This window comes from Galeopterus variegatus, unplaced genomic scaffold (genome assembly GCF_000696425.1).
Source record: "Galeopterus variegatus unplaced genomic scaffold, G_variegatus-3.0.2 Scaffold4130, whole genome shotgun sequence".
Lineage (NCBI taxonomy): Eukaryota > Metazoa > Chordata > Mammalia > Dermoptera > Cynocephalidae > Galeopterus > Galeopterus variegatus.
In genome coordinates this window covers 185,433-191,725 of record NW_007730241.1, presented here as the reverse complement: position 1 = coordinate 191,725, position 6,293 = coordinate 185,433, and the positions used below count along the sequence as shown (strand labels likewise).

General features: G+C 42.0%; 1 pseudogene; it reads right to left on the bottom strand.

The window, feature by feature from the left end:
• Positions 1-235: 235 nt before the first annotated feature.
• LOC103602410 lies at positions 236-1,433 on the bottom strand (annotated as a pseudogene).
• Between the last annotated feature and the right edge of the window lie 4,860 nt (positions 1,434-6,293).

Genomic DNA, 6,293 nt, shown 5'->3' with positions numbered 1-6,293 from the left:
GACTGAAGAAAAGAAAAAAAGGAGACAGACTCCACTCTTCTGTTAGGGGTACCATCCCCTGTGACATGTAGTCAGCACCCCCCAGCACTGAGAGAGTCTAATTGGCGAGGGGACAACCTTATTCACCCTTCTGTCTTGTGCTTCTCCTATGTTTGGGGTTTGTCCTCTGGATGCCTGCGTTCTCTTCAGGAGTTGCCTTGTGAGGACCCCACCCCTGTGTCCCTGAGGGGCGAGATCAGTTGGAGGTGTTGGAGTGAACACTCCCTGGTCTCTCTGTCGGGGATATCACTGAGAATGGGGTGACAGCTTCCTGCCAGCCGCCATTTGCCCTCATTTCCCACGGGCTGTCCCTCTGGCCTTCCCCGAGGTTCTCCCCAAACCCCCCTGGTCCCACTGAGCGTGGGAGTGATTTCACCTGGGAAGCAGAACAGACATCTCCGTTGAGTCCGGGCATCCTCAGAAACGTGTTTCCAGATCCTGAGAGATTGAAAGAGCCACCCAGAGCCTGCAGAGGAAGGACGTATCGGGGAGCTGGTGCAGTTGTGTCCCCCCGGGTGACTGACACGGCAGTCTTGAGGGCATAGATGTTTGCTTCCTCTTGGAACTCTCCAGTGTTTTTCTTATACCGAATCCGCTTGTTGCCGAACCAGCTGGACCCCCGAGAGACGGTGATGCCACACCTTGTGGCAAGCTCCTCCTTAGGCTCCTCTCTCATAGAAGAGAATAGAAATACTCCTTTAGGAGCTCGGTGGCTCTTTTGCTTGGGGTTACAGCACTTTTCGGCTGGCTTCCAGGAAGCGAGGACGCAGCATCATGCCAGCCTCGCGGGTGCTCTGCTTGGGCTGCATCTGGGCGGCGGGAACTTTCGGGAGGATGCGCACCTGCGCTCCGTCTCCTCGGCTGCCACGGGCACGTGTGCGGCTCTGCTCTCTTAGCAGGTTCAAGACCGGGTCCCGAGCCCAGTACACGCCTGCTCACACTTCTCCAGCTCCGAGTGTTCGATGGAATTGTCAGGGGACCTGCTACCCCCAGAGGCTGCAGCGGCTGCAGCTGCTACTGCCCCCACCCCCCCTTTTCGGGCCCAGCCACACCCTCCGCCAGAAGCACGTTGTCCAAGTGCATCAGCGGTCGGTCCTCCCGGGCTCCTGCTCTTGGGAGCTTCGAATGCTGAAGCCAGTTTTCTCCTTGATTTCACACAGGACGCTACAGAGAGCAGGCTTCATTACGTGGCAGTTTGGGGCATGTTTCTTGGCTTGGGCCTTGTCCGAGCTCTGGTCGGTGATGGTCATTATCTGCTGCAGAATGTCCCTCCCCCCACCCCATGTCTTGCTTCCCTCGGCCTCTTGGGATCCCCCACCCCCACCACCAGGAGGCTCGCCAGGGCCGCCAGTCTCTCCACCTGGAGGGGGAGGCCCCAGCAGCCACTCATTCATAGCTGGGGGTTGGGGACCCTGAGGTCTCGTCCTTCCTCCGCCCTCCCCTGCGACCTTCCTCCTCTGTGACCTTCCTCCCCAAACTCGCTGGGGCCGCAGCTCCCTCAGTCCCAACCCCTGCCTGTCCCCCCGCAACCCGGCTCACCCGGGGTTCACCCAGCACTAAAAGGAGACCTGGGGTACCAGCTGGGCCCCCCACGGGAGACCCCGGCCTCTGGTGGCAGAGAAAACGGAGCCGGAGAGAGAGGCCCAAGCGGAGTTGAGTTGTCAGTTATAAATTCTTTTAACAATTGCTCTATCTGAGCTGCAGAATAATAATTCACTAATTAAAAAAAAAAATCAAGAATACTTGAAGCTACCAATTTATTAATGAAAACGGTTATAAATTAATGTAGGTTTTAGTATGTCTTTTAGCGCATTCTTAAAACTCTTTGCGTCAGATTAAACAACGTGGTGGCTCTGTAGGCGAGTTCAGTCACAGCTCTGATGAAAATAGCCTGCGTGAACCTTTGATCACATAGCCAGCTGATTGAGAGCATGGACTTCTTTGGGCTTAGAGTCAGTAAAAAGTTTGGTGCTCATTCTATACCTTGGTACTATGTCTCCTCCGTGAAATCTCCCAAGTACTGCCGAGGGAGAACGCTTACAGTGCGGCAGGCTTTGGATGCACGTCTGCTAGCCCCTCTTAGTGGAGTTGGTTAGTGTCTTCATGCCTCACTGTGGCCCACCTCACCTCAGCCTTTCTTCCTCCTCGACTTCCTCGTGTCACTGACTTCCTCACTACCTCATTACTAAAGGTAACATTATTTTCCTTCTTTTTAAAGAGAACTTTGCCCAATTCTCTCTCCCCCTCATCCCCACCCCCACCACCCCACGCTTCTGCAGAGGCTGAGGATTTAAGTTCTTTTCCTGCTAGAGAGTTGGAAATACGCAAAGATGGGTCCGTGTGTCTCCTTGACATCGCTTTCTTCTGTCCAGTTTGGATGTTCTCTCGCTGCTCTTATGGTATCCTCCCATGTGGACATGTCTCCTTCATAACATTTAACATCCCATAATGTCATCATTTGAGTACTTGTCTGCATTTCTTATTAGTCGATACAGTTTTTTAAAGACTTTATTTTTTAGAGCAGTTTTAGGTTTACAGAAAAATTGCATGGAAATTACAGGGAGTTCCCATATATGTCCTCCCTGCCCCCACACATGCACAACCTGTCTGGCTATCAACATCCACACCATAGAGCTACATCTGTTACAATCAATGAACCTATGTTAATATATCATTATCACCCAGAGTGTATATTAATCAACCTTAGGGTTCACTCTTGATGATGTACATTCTACGGAATTGGACAGATGTATGATGACATGTATCAGCCATGGTAGTATCATACAGAGTACTTGCACTGTCCTAAAAATCCTTTGTGTTCCAACTGTCCATCCCTACCTCCCCCCATCCCCTGGCAACCACGGATATTTTTCCTGTCTCCATAGTTTTGCCTTGTCCAGGATGTCATATAGCTTGGATCATACAGTATGTAGCCTTTTCAGATTGGCTTGTTTCACTTCATAAATATGCATTTAAGTTTCCTCCATATCTTCTTGTGGCTTGATAGCTCATTTCATGCTGTGTAATATTCCATAGTCTGTAAATACCACAGTTTATTTATTCATTCACCTGCTGAAGGACATCCAACTTTTTGCAATTATAAATAAAGCTGCTATAAACATTTATGTGCAAGTTTTTTGTGGAAATCAGTTTTTAACTCATCTGTGTAAATACCAAAGAGCATGATTGCTGGATCGTATGGTCAGAGTATGTATAATTTTATAAGAAACTGCCAAGCTATCTTCCAAAGTGACTGTACCATTTTACATCACTGCCAGCAATAAATGAGAGCTCCTGTTGCTTGATCATCCTTGTCAGCATTTGGTGTTGTCAGAGTTTTGAATTTTGGCTATTCTGATAGGTGTATAGTGGTAGCTCACTGTCATTTTAATTTGCAATTCCCTAATGACATCAGGTTGAGCATCTTTTTATATGCTTATTTGCCATCTGTTTATCTTCTTTGGTGAGGTGACTTTTCAGGTCTTTTGCCCACTTTTTATGGGAATGTTCATTTTCTTATTGTTGAGTTTTAAGAGTTCTGTATACATTTTGGATAACAGTTCTTTGTCAGATGTCAAGATTTTTTCCCAGTTTGTGGTTTGTCTTCTCATTTTCTTGACATTGTCTTTCACAAAGCAGAAATTTTAAATTTTAATTAAGTCTAGTTTATCAATTGTTTCTTTCATGGATGACAATACAGTTTTTAAGGGAAAGAATGTCATACTCTGATTTCTATTTCCTGCTTCTGGCACAGTGACTGTCATATTTTAAGCACTCAGTTTTGAATGAATGAGTGGATGGATTAGTTTCTTGCCCTGCTCAAATAATTTTCTACTTGAAACAGAATCACCCACATTCTATATTAATAAAAGAGCTTAATGGCTTTAACAAGCAAAAGAATATTAAATTGTTGGTTGTTTGCTTATCAAGTTGACTCAGCTCTCTGACTTTTGTACACCTTGTTATCTTGTCTCCTCCATGAGTTACACTAGAATGCTTATTATGTTTACCAGTTGTTCCTGCTTCAGATATAGAAGAACTTTCTGTTACACATGGGAAACCTCTAATATTCTTCTAGTATAACTGAATTCTGAGGATTTGTCTGTTGTTATTCAGAGATCATCTAATTCATTATTACTCCTACTGCTAGATATTAAAGTTGCAGACTACAGTCATATGGCATTGTCTTATTAAGTGAAATCTGCTCTCTACCTTTTTATAGTGTTTTGCTACAAAGCATCAAAAGAAGAGACATGATCAATAATTAATCAGAAACAATTTGTCTATTTTTATAAAGGGAATTATGCTCAACTGCTGATTTATTTCTGAATAAATCCTAAGCCCTGCTAAATATCTTGTAAGTGGGCCCTAACCTGAATATAAATATTATACAGATAGTGAAAATAGTTTTCAAAATAAAAATGATATTATATAATTAGAGTTGAGAACATATTTATGTATGTGCCTCTAAAAGTTTTAAAAATTAAATCCCATTTCACAAATTGTCTTGAAAATAAAATGTATAATAATAAATTAAATAGAAATTGCTTTAGAGAAACAGAACCCATGCTTTTTAAGCATATAAAAGGGTACTTCAAAAAGTTCATGGAGAAATAGAATTAGAAGATAATGAAAATCTTTCCATGAACTTTTTGCAGTACCTTCATATAAAGATAAAGCTCTTATTTTGGACCCCGTTAATTAGGAATGTAAGGAGACTTAGTAAGGGAGTATTTTAAAGTAAAACTTTATTTTAATTTTAAGCTTTCTCTCAACACAAAATGCAAATTTGCAATCTACCTAAGGTGCTAAAATTCCTATGACATCTAATTGATATTAGAATAACAAACAATTTCAATCTATGTGTTCTGGAAATTCCTTAATAGGTAACACTACCTTCTGCTTAAACTGTAATTCTTAAAGGATATTCAATAGTTTGTACTCATTCACTCATTTGAACTGATTTTTCTCTATTATTTTTATTTTTTGAGATCAAATAATATTTAATGATTTCTTTATGTGAATTTACCTTGTAAGCTTTGATAGTATTGTTTGTTGTCACTAAAATAATAGAGGATGTAGTTGTGTATGTTGTAAGTTATTTTTCTTCATTTATTATGTGTATTTTTAAAAATTCATTTTTTAACTGACCCATTGTAATTGTACATATTTATGGGGCACAGTTTGATGTTTGGATACAAATATATGTTGAATAATGATCAAATTAGGGCATTTAGTATATCCGACACCTCATGCATTTATCATTTCTTTATGATGAGAACATTCAAATGCCTGTCTTCTAGCTATATGGTAATATACAATACCTTACTGTTAGCCATTGTCACCCTACTGTGCAATAGAATACCAGAAATTATTACCTCTATATATTTGTAACTTTGTACCCTTTGATCAAACTCTTCCCATCTTCCCCTCTGCAATCACCTCCTTAGTCTCTAGTAACCACTTTTCTACTATTGACCACTTTCTACATTATTAGGCATCACACAGTGGGGGAAGAAAATACATGATACAAAGATGAATTCAGGAGTCTTGTACTTTCTATCTTCAACTAGCTACTAATCTAACAGGGGCCAGGACAATTCGACACAAATAACTGTGATACTAGGTGGAAGTTAAGTAGTCTTAAATAATACAAAGAAATAAACCGGGGGTCAATTAGCAAGTACTTTGTAATTGAAGACATGAATGGTCTTTAGAGAAATTCTTATTTCTCATGAGCAGGTTTTATTTTAAGGGAGGACATTCATTACTAGAAAATAAACTACTTTGTATAAGCAAAATTTATAAACAATGGAAACATACTTTTCTGAAACTATTAACCAACTTTATAAAAATCTTTTAGAATGAATTTTACATAATATTACTGTATTTAACCTTTTTGGTGACTATTATAATCATTAGTCATAAGAGGCTAATGAAATACAGCACGTTGCTTACTCTACACGAAATGTCCATAAACTACAGTTGACCCTTGAATAATGCAGAGGTTAGGGGCACTGACCCCTGTGCAGCTGAAAATTCACATGTAACTTTTTTTTTTTGTCCTTTTTGAGACCGGCCGCACCGCGCTCAGCCAGTGAGCTCACTGGCCATCCCCATATAGGATCCGAACGCGCGGCGGGAGCGCTGCTGTGCTCCCAGCGCCACACTCTCCCGAGTGCACCACGGGCTCAGCCCCACATGTAACTTTTGACTCTCAAAAGCTTAACTAATAGCCTATTGTCAACCAGAAG